General features: G+C 46.6%; 1 pseudogene; it reads right to left on the minus strand.

The window, feature by feature from the left end:
- Positions 1-4,332: 4,332 nt before the first annotated feature.
- Positions 4,333-6,645, minus strand: LOC124652504 (annotated as a pseudogene).
- Between the last annotated feature and the right edge of the window lie 4,284 nt (positions 6,646-10,929).

A 10,929-nucleotide genomic window follows, 5' to 3' on the forward strand; every position in this document is an offset into this window, starting at 1 on the left:
CCAGCCGCAGCCCTAGTTGTTCCCGGCTCTACGGTGTTGCCCGTCTCTGCCCGCCAGGGGGTTTCTGACGTCAACAGAGTCTCAGGAGGAGGAGGGAAGGCGACTGGTGTGGAGTTTGGAGGCGGGAGCGTCCTCCTTTTATAGGGGCTAGGGGTGCTGCGGGGAGCGGGCGAGGTCGACGACGATGTCGTCGTTCCGAGGCGACGAAGGGGCAAGGGATGGGCGCGTCAGGTTCCTGGTGTCACGGTGATCACAACGCGCGTCCAGGCGAGGTCAGGGGTGATCAGAAGCGGGCGGCACGTCACCGTGTACTGGCGGACGGTCGTCGTCCGTGACGACGGCGACAGGGCGTGCGAGGTCGGGGAGCATGTCCACCGGGTTCTCGACGTCGAGGTGAGCGTGCGAGGTGCAAGGAGAGGTCAAGGCGAGCGCTGAGTCGACGGGGCACGCGCGACGTCCTGTCGCGCTACGGGCGTCACCATGCGCGTCCCGCGCGCGTGGGCGTCTGCAGGCGTGTCTGGGCGCGCAGGTCCTGGGCAGTGCTGACCCTGTTTCAGTCAAGGGAGTGCACGGTCGTGCTCAGCAGGGTCAGGTCATGCTCAGTGACATGGTTGATTGTCTTGGATGGGAGAGGAGAGGGGGGTGAGCATGGTGAGTGACAAGAGGGCCGGCATGGTCTGATTCTGGTCAAGATGGTCCAATGCAAGGGCAGGCAAGTGGAGGGTGAGGTAGAGGAGAGGTGCAGGGATGCTCCGGAAGCGACAGAGAGGGGCAGAGGTGGACTTGGTCCAACCAGAATTGCAGCATGGGCTTCATAATAGATGTTGCCCACAAGGTGCTTGTAAAAATGGCCGCAAGAGAAAAGTTTTCAAAATTTGGAAATTCCTTTGGTGGATCTCATTCATATAATCATAGAGATAGAATGGTGGTGGTGGTGGTCAATTTGGTGTTGTTTTGCAAAGTTTCAAAAAAGGGGGTGATCTTCTCTTTAGTTCAAAGTCTCCTCTTGTCTCTTCTATTCTGGTCAACCTAGGCAGAGTCAACCCTAATGGTCAACATAAAACTTGTTCATCTTGATGAGGTCTTGGATGACATGCAAAGAGTTGGCCAAGTGTAGAAGAGAAATCTCAAAAGCCAGGGGCTCAAAGTGGGTATCATGCTGAAATTGTCACATATGACCATAATCACATGTGAGCTCAAATTTGATTCAAATTTGATTTGAATTGAGTTTGATTGTTTCCAAAAGTGTTAATAAGTGTTTATTATCCATTTACCACCAATGGTGCAAACCAAAATGGTCTAGGTTACGAATTTGCAAAAATGGCATAGGCCATATGTGAGTGAAAATGGGATTTTCTCCCTATTTGATTTCTCTCTTTTTGATTTGATTTTTCTTGACTCCAAAGTGATTCTTATTAGTTTAGAAACATTTCCCAACCATTGAAACCAATTCAAATGGTCTTGATCAAAGATTTGCAAAAATGGCCATAACACATAAGAGGTGATGTGTCAATTTTTCTTAATCTTGTAAATTGTTCCCCTTGCTTTACTTGGGCATGGGTTAGGGTCAATTTAGTGTTAGATTAGGTTTAGAGATGGTTTCACATCATTTGGTCAAGGTTTAGAGTCATAGGTCAAGGTTTGGTGAAATGGGTATGAGTCACATATGCCTCTATGCATATGTTGCATTTGATTTTCAATTTGACTTGGCTCGATCCAATTGGTGTGGTTGAGTGTTGAAATGGTATAGAGGAGTGATCCAACCATTCACCACATGTCTTAGGGTCAAGATTCTTAAATTCACATTTTTACTATTTTACTCTCATATGCCTCTATGGCATTTTTGGTTTCTTTTTATTTTCTTTTGTTTCACTTTGGATTTGGTTTGATAAGTGCTAGATAAGGTGTATGAAGGTTTTCCAAACCTCTAAACAAAGTAGAAAGGTATAGGGTAAGGATTTATAAAAATAGCCATAGGCACATATGCCTTTTTCTTATTTAATTTCCTTTTATTTTATTTTAACTAGGATGGTGAAAAGAGGGGTGAGGTTTAGGGTTTAAGATTATTTCAAACTACTTTAACAAGCAATCATGGCAATAGCACAAGCATTAAGCAAGGTCACTATGTATCATACTCAATTTAAGAAAAGTTTTTGTTGGTTCCAAAATTTGGAACTGGGAAATTCATTTTGTTTGTTTTGAAATTTTTGGGATGTTACAGCAGAAAACATCCTTTTTCGTATTTTGTTGTTTCAGGGACCTTGTGGATTCCTAAAAATCAAAGGAAAAAAATACTGAATTAGTTTTTCATCAAGAGAAAAACCGTGGGCCAAAGAAGTTCGAGAGGCGAGCCACGAGAGCCAAACGAGGCCAGGTGGCGCGCCCCCTCTACTTGGCATGCCACCCAGGACCGTTCAACCCTCGAGCGTCGCCTCGGCCCTCCTTTTTACAGACGCCTCCGTTTCGCCAGAAAACCTACGCCATATTTTTCCCAGGATTTACAGAAGTGGCGGCGGAGGCGAAAGTCCTCTCCTACTCCGGGAGAGGGCGGATCCTACAATACCGGAGCCTTCGGTGAGGGAGAATCGATGCCATCGTCATCACCACTCCTCCTTGGTGTAGGGGAGGCCTCTCCATCAACATATCCATCAGCACCATTATCATCACCATCTCCAAGATCACTTCATCCCCTTCATAGTTTGTGATTGATTGAACCCCAGATATTGTTTTAAGTGATAATTGCATGATTGTGATTGGCAACTTGTCTTTATTTGGTGGAGAGATTATATTTTTAGATTGTGTTGTAATCCATATGCCTCTGATACATACCATGTTTTGCACTTGTGAGTAGAACCCCATGATCCTGAGGGTATAGGATGAATTGGCTATGATTTCCATGTAATATGCAATGTGTATTTGGTCAAGTTTTTATCTTTTATGTGATTCTATGATAGTTTTATGCGAACGTCGATTGCATATTACTTCACCTACATGGGCTCATAGGGCTGCACTTTGATGCAATGATGAGGGTTTGGAGGACAGAACGACATATCCAATACTTTAAGTTGCATTAGAGGGATTTATGTCGGGGACCAATGAACTAACTGCTATGGTGGAATATTTATATCTTAATGATTACTATACTTGCTCATGAGAATGGCTCTAGTACCCATCATAAGGGGTGTATTTTTTCATATCTATAGCTACACATAATTTAGGCTCCATTCTTAAGGAATGAAACTTGACAAGATATTCACCATGTTGTGTAGAAATATAAATGGTAAATAAATCCATGCCACGTTTGGGGAACGTTTGTCACATATAAGAACACACACTTGACTTTGTCCTCTTTCTGCATAAAGGATTGGGTTTTCTCTCATTGAGAGCATTTACTTATTTCTATTTATTTTCTTGCACTTTATTCTATTGCAAACTAGACACCTAAAACAGCAAAATTATTGCACCATTTTATTGTTTTACTTGTCAAATTTACTAACCAATACCTTCAGCTTCTGGTGGGTTCGACAACCTTTTTTTATTGAAAAATACTACAATTGATCTCCTGCATTTGGGAGCCATTTAGACACTTTTACGGCGCCGACGCCTTAGCCGGGGAGCATCGCGCTATTGCTAAGTTGTCTGGTAGGGAAATTTCTAGTGCAAGTGAAGAATGATGGCACCAACAAAGGAGGGAGTCCCACAAGAGCAAATGAGAAGCGGCAAGAGTATGATGCAATTCACAGATTTACCGAGCTCGACATCTTCATGAGTTAATGAAGATAATCTCTTTGATGATCTGATCTAGTATCTACAAGGTTATTTAGGTAGTATTTTGGACAGAGATAAGTAGAGTATTTTGAGGGTTAACTAGTCTTTTGTGGACAAAGTGTATAAGTGAAATGGCCTGACTAGTATAGTCGAATGATTGTTCAACATTGGCATTTCTTGCTGTAGAATCCAGTTAAATGCTACAGCCATTTAATGTCAAATGCTATTGAATTTCTATGTCAAATGCTACTTAATCTATCAATTTATTTTGCTATACTCTGTACTGCTGAATCTTCATATTTTTTCTGTTTCAGTCCATACTACTGAATCTTCTGTTTGAAATGCTGCTGAATCTGTGTCAAATGCTCTGTGTCGTTTCTAAGTATCAGAGCTATTTGCCTTTATCTCATGTCCACCATTGGATGGAGATTGGATGGAGATGGGATTTCAGTCCCCTGGCTTTTGGATGTCGGGGATGGTGGAAGCGATCCGCTCCACGCGCCTGTTGGATGCCATCGTGACCGCCGACGCACAAGCCGAAGCTCAAGGTTGTGAAAATCATCTCTACAAGTTCAGATCAAGTCCAATGTTCATCCCATTGTACGCAATCGGCGCGTACATCCACATATCATCGGAGCTCAGGACCTGAAAGTTGGAGATATAAAATTTCGTCAACTGCAATGTCTCACAGAGCAATTTGGATGATTTGAGTTGTCCAAATCCTCACCTTGATCTGAAGCTGCAGAAACTTTACATACTGAACTGCCTCCTCCAGCATAGTGCTCATATCTACCTTGGTTCCGTTAGGCACAAGGGTCTGCAGTGTCTTCAGCCTCTCATTGATCCTCTCCCTTCTTTTCTGCTCAAACAAAGAACAGCATTAGTATGTTCCACATTCAGTTATCGAAAAATATTATTTCCTCGGCTGCAAAATAGATGCAAGTAAGTACCCTTGTATAGAGGCTCTGGGGATCAGTTGCGGCTCCACGGCCAGCCCGGGCCTTTCCTTTCGGTCTAACACCGTCAGCTTCTGCTGACTCTTGAGAAGCATTCGAGTCATTTTCAGAGGTGCAGCAGCTCGCTTCGTTTTGTCTGGCCTTCTTTGCTCGCTTCGGTTCAGCCTTTCTTGCGCATTTCCGACCCTGCAATGAATCAATTACAGTCAGTACTAACATTAGCAGAATGAATGTCTTTCTAAAACATAGCTGGTGAACAGAATGATCAGGGGCAGGGGCCCAGGCACCTCTCGAGCCCATCCTCGCCCCAGATCTGCGGGCGCCAGGGCCATGGGGGCTGCCGGTTGTCGTTCTGGTAGGGGCTTCCCCCCGGCGGTGCAAGGGTGCGGTGGCCGGCCGGCTCCTTGGTCGGAGTCCGGTGTCCTCACTGCAAAGTTACCGTCTTTCCTCAGTGTTGCAGTGTGCAGAGCTGGGAGCCGGGGCGGCGGCCCTGGTCGGTGGGAGCCATTTTGGTTGACGGGCGTGCCAGTGGCTCAGGGGCTGGCCGGAAACCATGGTCGCGGGGGCGATGTGGTGGCCGGCGAGCAGCATGCAGTGGCAATGGATCGATCGCTCCGTCGGTCGGTAATCTGTGTAGAAGGGAGGGAGTGTTCGCCGAGGGGAAACCCTTGCCCACCTGGGCCACAACGGCGACGTCTGCGGACGCCACTCCCTTCTTGAAGGCGTTGTTGAGGCTTCTCCCTAGCCTTCTACGTGCTCCGGGTGAAAGCCCAAGATCCTCGGATCGGGCGGTGGCGGCGCTCTTGTGTCGTGATCTTCTTGAAGACACCGCCTTGGAGTTCACAGTATGCGGCTCTCTATTGGTGGTGTGGCTGAGGCGCGGTCTTCGACGAGCAAGGTGCTCCGGGTGAGAACCTAAGATCTGCGGATCGGGCGGTGACGGCGCTCTCGTGTCGTATTCTTCTTGAAGACATCGTCTTGGAGCTTACCGTGTCTCTTCGGTTGGCGTTCGCTCTTCGCTTGGCGACCTTCGGCAAGGCTTGCGTCCTCCCCTGCTACCTCGTCGAGTTTACTTGGTGCTGCTTGTTGGGGTTCGATCGGTGGTGGTCGATGCACAGTGGTGGTCGGCCACTGGTGGCGCTGCCCGCGGCGGGGAGTTCTGTTGACGGCGTGCGTGTTCGATGGCTCGCTCTAGGGTGAGCTCCGGCCCGACACTGTTGATGTCCGGTGTCTTCTCCGATTCTTTGTAGGCTTCGTAAGGGTCGTGATCGCCGTTCGAGGTTCCGGTTGTTGTAGCCATGTTGGCAATTCGTGTGGGTGTGTGGGTGTGTGTTGTAAGCTGGGTTCAGCTCTTTGTACCTTGTCGCCGTTGTGGCGTTATTAATTTAACGTTGGGCCTTTTGGCCTTTGATCTAAAAAACAGAATGATCAGTCATCCAAAGTACTTACTCTTGCTTGGCCGTCGATCTCTTCTTCAGCCGAGTGCTTTCTCTTGTTAGTAGCGCCAACCGAATCAAGATCCTCGCAGCTTGACTCGCCATTCCCATATAAATCATGGGAGATGTTTGGGATCATGTTCATATACTCATTTTGCACCTTGCTACTGGACCAAGTTGAGGCCAGATGGTGCGATGCAGGAGCTGATGCCGAGGGTCTCACCGGAGTCACCCAAATAGTAGCCCATACTCTCGGATGGAACGGCAAGGCTACTACTGTTGCTTTCACTACATGCACTTGTGTTAGGATTACAATCATAGTACGGCTGATGGGAAGCCTGATACCACGGCAGACCCTGCTGGCCTTCCTCGTCGTGGGAGGGGAAGGTGCCAAGGAGCTGTGCCATGATATCAGACTCCTCGCCCTGCTGCAGGAAGTCAAACATGGTCCAGCAAGCCTCAGAAATCAGTCCTCCAGCCTCCATTGAGATGTGAATTTAGGAGTTGGAGTTCTTGGAGGCAAAGGGTGACCTGATGAGTGTGGTTTGAGGCACTTGCTATTGAAGGGTGAAGACAAATGCACAACAGTTCAGGTGCTTTTATACTGTTGAGAATTCTGAAAGTTGCAAGGAACAATATCTGTACAATTAAAAAAAAAGGATTTCTATTTTCGTGCCCTCAGGTCCTTAGTTGTACTCAGTTTTCCCCAGCTCTTTAGTTTTTCCTCAGTTTTCCCCAAACCCTTGTCTGAACCGCAGAAGGAGCTCGGACGGAAGGAATCCGTTAAGTTGACCGTTCCGTGCTGACGAGTGGGGTCGTGTCGTTTGTGGGGTCGCGTCGTGTGGGACCGCGTCGTATGGGGCTGGTAGTAAGGGATCGCGTGGGACAGGACGAGGCCGTGTTTGTGTGGCCGTAGCGTGTGGGGCCGTAGCGTGTGGAGCCGTGTGGGTCCGGGACGGGGGCACGAGTGGTTTCTGTCTCTTTCGCCCAGATTAGCAGTTTTCAATGTACCTTTTTCCTCTCTATCGCTCGATCTCATTCATATTTGATAGCCCAAATTGGTAGCAAATCTAGAGCAGCTTCTCCTTCTGTTTTTTAACGCCATTCATTTCTTTATGCCTTCGTTTTTACCCAATCAGGTAGGAAATCTAGGGCACAAATCCGGAAAAAAATATAGGATAAGCTGCATACAGCAACCAACATAGCATAGATATATTCAGGACAGATCCAAAAGTAGTACCGATAGATCCAACATAAGCTACATTTTACATGAAATTAAGCTGATCTATAGATAGAGCAGTCACATACAGAGAGTGCAGTAGGCACGTTCAACGCCTCCATGTAGCGCGTGTGACTCGCTTGGAGGTTGCGCAGGTGAATCCCAAGTGCTTTGTGTTTGGCCATGTACGCATGCACGTTCACGGTCCTTCCAACTCTAGCGCCACATCTGCCAATGGATTCAGCATGGTTCACCAGGGAGTTGAAATCGGTGGCGCGGAGCTTCCTGTTGCAGAAGGGGCACTTGTAAATGCCTCGAGCAAAAGGGCCATCGTAATGGCCGGACTGCAGCCTCCTGAGGACGTGACGAGTCTTGGTGTGGAAGGACTCGTCGTCGGCTCGTCGACGCCGCCGCTCCGCACTCGTCACGTAGCACCAAAGATCGTGCAAAAAACACGGAGTCAATTGCAACGATGATGGAACAGAGAGTGAACAAAAAATCATGCATGATAATATGTGCTCGAAAAAAAGAGGTAGCCTCGGCTACATTGGACACACTTATATCCAGGATTTGAGTCAAGCAAACCAAAGATCATGCACAACAAATTTGTACACACCAATTGTTTACTGACCAAACCCTGAATCAATTTATGCCCAAATATTCATCATCATTGGCACAAATCTTAAACAAAAGCAAATCACAAACACTAATAACGCAAGATCTAACACAAAAGGATCGAACTAGGAAACGGACGAACAAGTAATAACGCAAGATCTAACAAAAAAGGATTGAACTAGGAATGTACTGAACCGTAATAACGGTAGATCTAACACAAAATGATTGAAATGAGATAAGAACAAGGGAACAAAGGGTTACCTCCGGCTCGTTGTCGACGATGGTGGTGTCGTAGGGGTTCTCCGGCGCGTCGTATCGCACCGGTTCGTACGGGTCCCAATCGACGGGGACTCGGACGGTGGCGGCGGCCGATGCGCCGGCTGCTACGTTGGAAGCAGCGACATGGGCCTCGGACGGGGCGGTGGCCGATGCGCCGGCTGCTACGTTGGAAGCAGCGACAGGGGCCTGGACGGGGCGGCGGCCGATGCGCCGGCCGCTACGATGGAAGCAGCGACAGGGGCCTGGACGGGGGCGGCGGCTGATGTGCCGACAATGGGCATCTCATTCTTCTCCATCACCGGCGGTTTTCTTCGGGGTTTTTTCTTCGGTTGTGGAGAAGATGATGGGACAGGAGAGGCGGTTGCAGTGAGCCAGTGAGAACGTGCGTCGAGGGAGAGAAAGAGGGGCTCTATAAAGACGAAGGTGGCGTGTACCGCAACACGCGTCCGCTATGCACGGCAACACGCGTCCGCTATGCACGGCTGCAGCGTGCACCGCTACACGAGTCTAACCCTGGGACGTTTGGTGTACTCAGTTATAACCTCGTGCCTTATACGTGAAATTTTATCTCGTACTCAGCTTTCCCCTCGAGGACTTAGACCGGCAAGTGCAATATACTCAGTTTTACCCTCAAGTAGCTGGTCAACAGAGAGTCAACAAATGAGATTAACATAGCTAATTGAGTCATTTCATGCGCAAAAAAATCCAAAAAATAAAAACATAGTGGCAACTACTCATGGAGTCTTCCTACGCAACCCGCCACCTAGAAAACCTTAACAAACATATATAAATCAAGTTTTACCACAAATTGCCACTTCTCGAATCACTAGTGTAGCTATGAAGATGCATGGTTTTCCACCCAAACCCCTTTGCAAAACATCTTTCCCAAAACATAGTTTGTCTAAATGATGCCATAATTGTCACACTCATGTATATTTGAATTGCAAATAATTTGATGTAGCCCAATATGAATTATATTGTACAAAACACACATTTTTCATTTTGTAATTCTTTTGTTTGAATCCCTTAGTCTATTTACTATTTATGTGCCCTTGGATTCTTAGTACTACTCGGTTTTGCCCTCAAGTACTGTCACAAATGCTCCGAGAAGCCCAAACTTATCCCGATTGGTTGAGCCGTTGTCACACGGATCGACTCCACGAACCGTTGATCCACTGATCTAACGGGCAGTATACCCCTATCCGTCTCTTCGTGGCAACCTCTCTCTCTCTCTCTCTCTCTCTCTCTCTCTTCGTGGCCACCCATCTCTCTCTCTCTCTCTATCGGTGGAGAATGCAATGACGAGTTTGCCACTTAATATATAGTATAGGTATAAACATGAGGCATACATATTTGCGGATTTCGGTGATTGCATTATTTGTCAGCCCTCTAACAATTATCAACTATCTTTAGCTGTCCTTTTTTTTTTAGGGAATATAGTTTGGGATATGGTATTGGTATTTTGGAAAGGCCTAAAAGTGGTATAATTTTGGTATAAACATGAGGCATACATATTTGCGGATTTCGGGGATTGCATTATTTGTCACCCCTCTAACAATTATCAACTATCTTTAGCTGTCCTTTTCTTTTAGGGAATATAGTTTGGGATATGGTATTGGTATTTTGGAAAGGCCTAAAAGTGGTATAATTTTGGTATAAACATGAGGCATACATATTTGCGGATTTCGGGATTGCATTATTTGTCACCCCTCTAACAATTATCAACTATCTTGAGCTGTCCTTTTCTTTTAGGGAATATAGTTTGGGATATAGTATTGGTATTTTGAAACGGCCTAAAAGTGGTATAATTTTGTTATAAACATGAGGCATACATTTTTGCGAATTTCGGCGATTGCATTATTTGTCACCCCTCTAACAATTATCAACTATCTTTAGATGTCCTTTTCTTTTAGGGAATATAGTTTGGTAATTTCGGTGAATGCACACACTAACTTTGAAAACAACTACAAGTACATGTAACTGAATAATGGATTTGTAACTAGGTATCCCTTGTAACAACTTCTAGCGTCTGGTGAGCAATGATAAGAATCCGATCGTAATTATACAACAAAAAAACAACCAGCCATCAGATTAGCTTGCTTCTTCAACTCGATCAGCCGCCTTAACTCGCTTGTTCATTTTCTTCGCTCTCCCTTCACTTCCACCAGCTTCGCATTGGGAGCATTAGGCATAATCGGAAGGTCCCTAATCGGAACGGCTCCTCTCTCCGCCGCATTCTCTACAGCGAAGTCCCCCCCTCCCAAATTGCGCCCCCAATAGCGCCAATTGATTCCCGCAATCGAAGCCTCCGAACGTACACATCGATCCACTCGAAATGCCTGCATTTCTTCAAGATCTGAAAACAACAACGTGAACCCTAAATCCCAAATTCGAGGGAATAACAAGAAAATCGAGAGAAAACAGAGAAATTGGAGCGAGATCTAACCTTATCCCTCTCTATATGGCAAGCTCTCGCATGCAACGAACTCACGTCCATGGTTGCCGTTCTCGTCCGTCTTACAGATCGACCGCTTCAGAGGCTCCTGGTGTAGGATAACGTAGCATAGAAAACAAAAAATTTCTTACCGCAAACACGCAATCCAAGCCAAGATGCAATCTAGAAGACGGTAGCAACGAGGGGTGATGACCCACAAGT

This window comes from Lolium rigidum, chromosome 5 (genome assembly GCF_022539505.1).
Source record: "Lolium rigidum isolate FL_2022 chromosome 5, APGP_CSIRO_Lrig_0.1, whole genome shotgun sequence".
In the NCBI taxonomy this organism is placed as follows: domain Eukaryota; kingdom Viridiplantae; phylum Streptophyta; class Magnoliopsida; order Poales; family Poaceae; genus Lolium; species Lolium rigidum.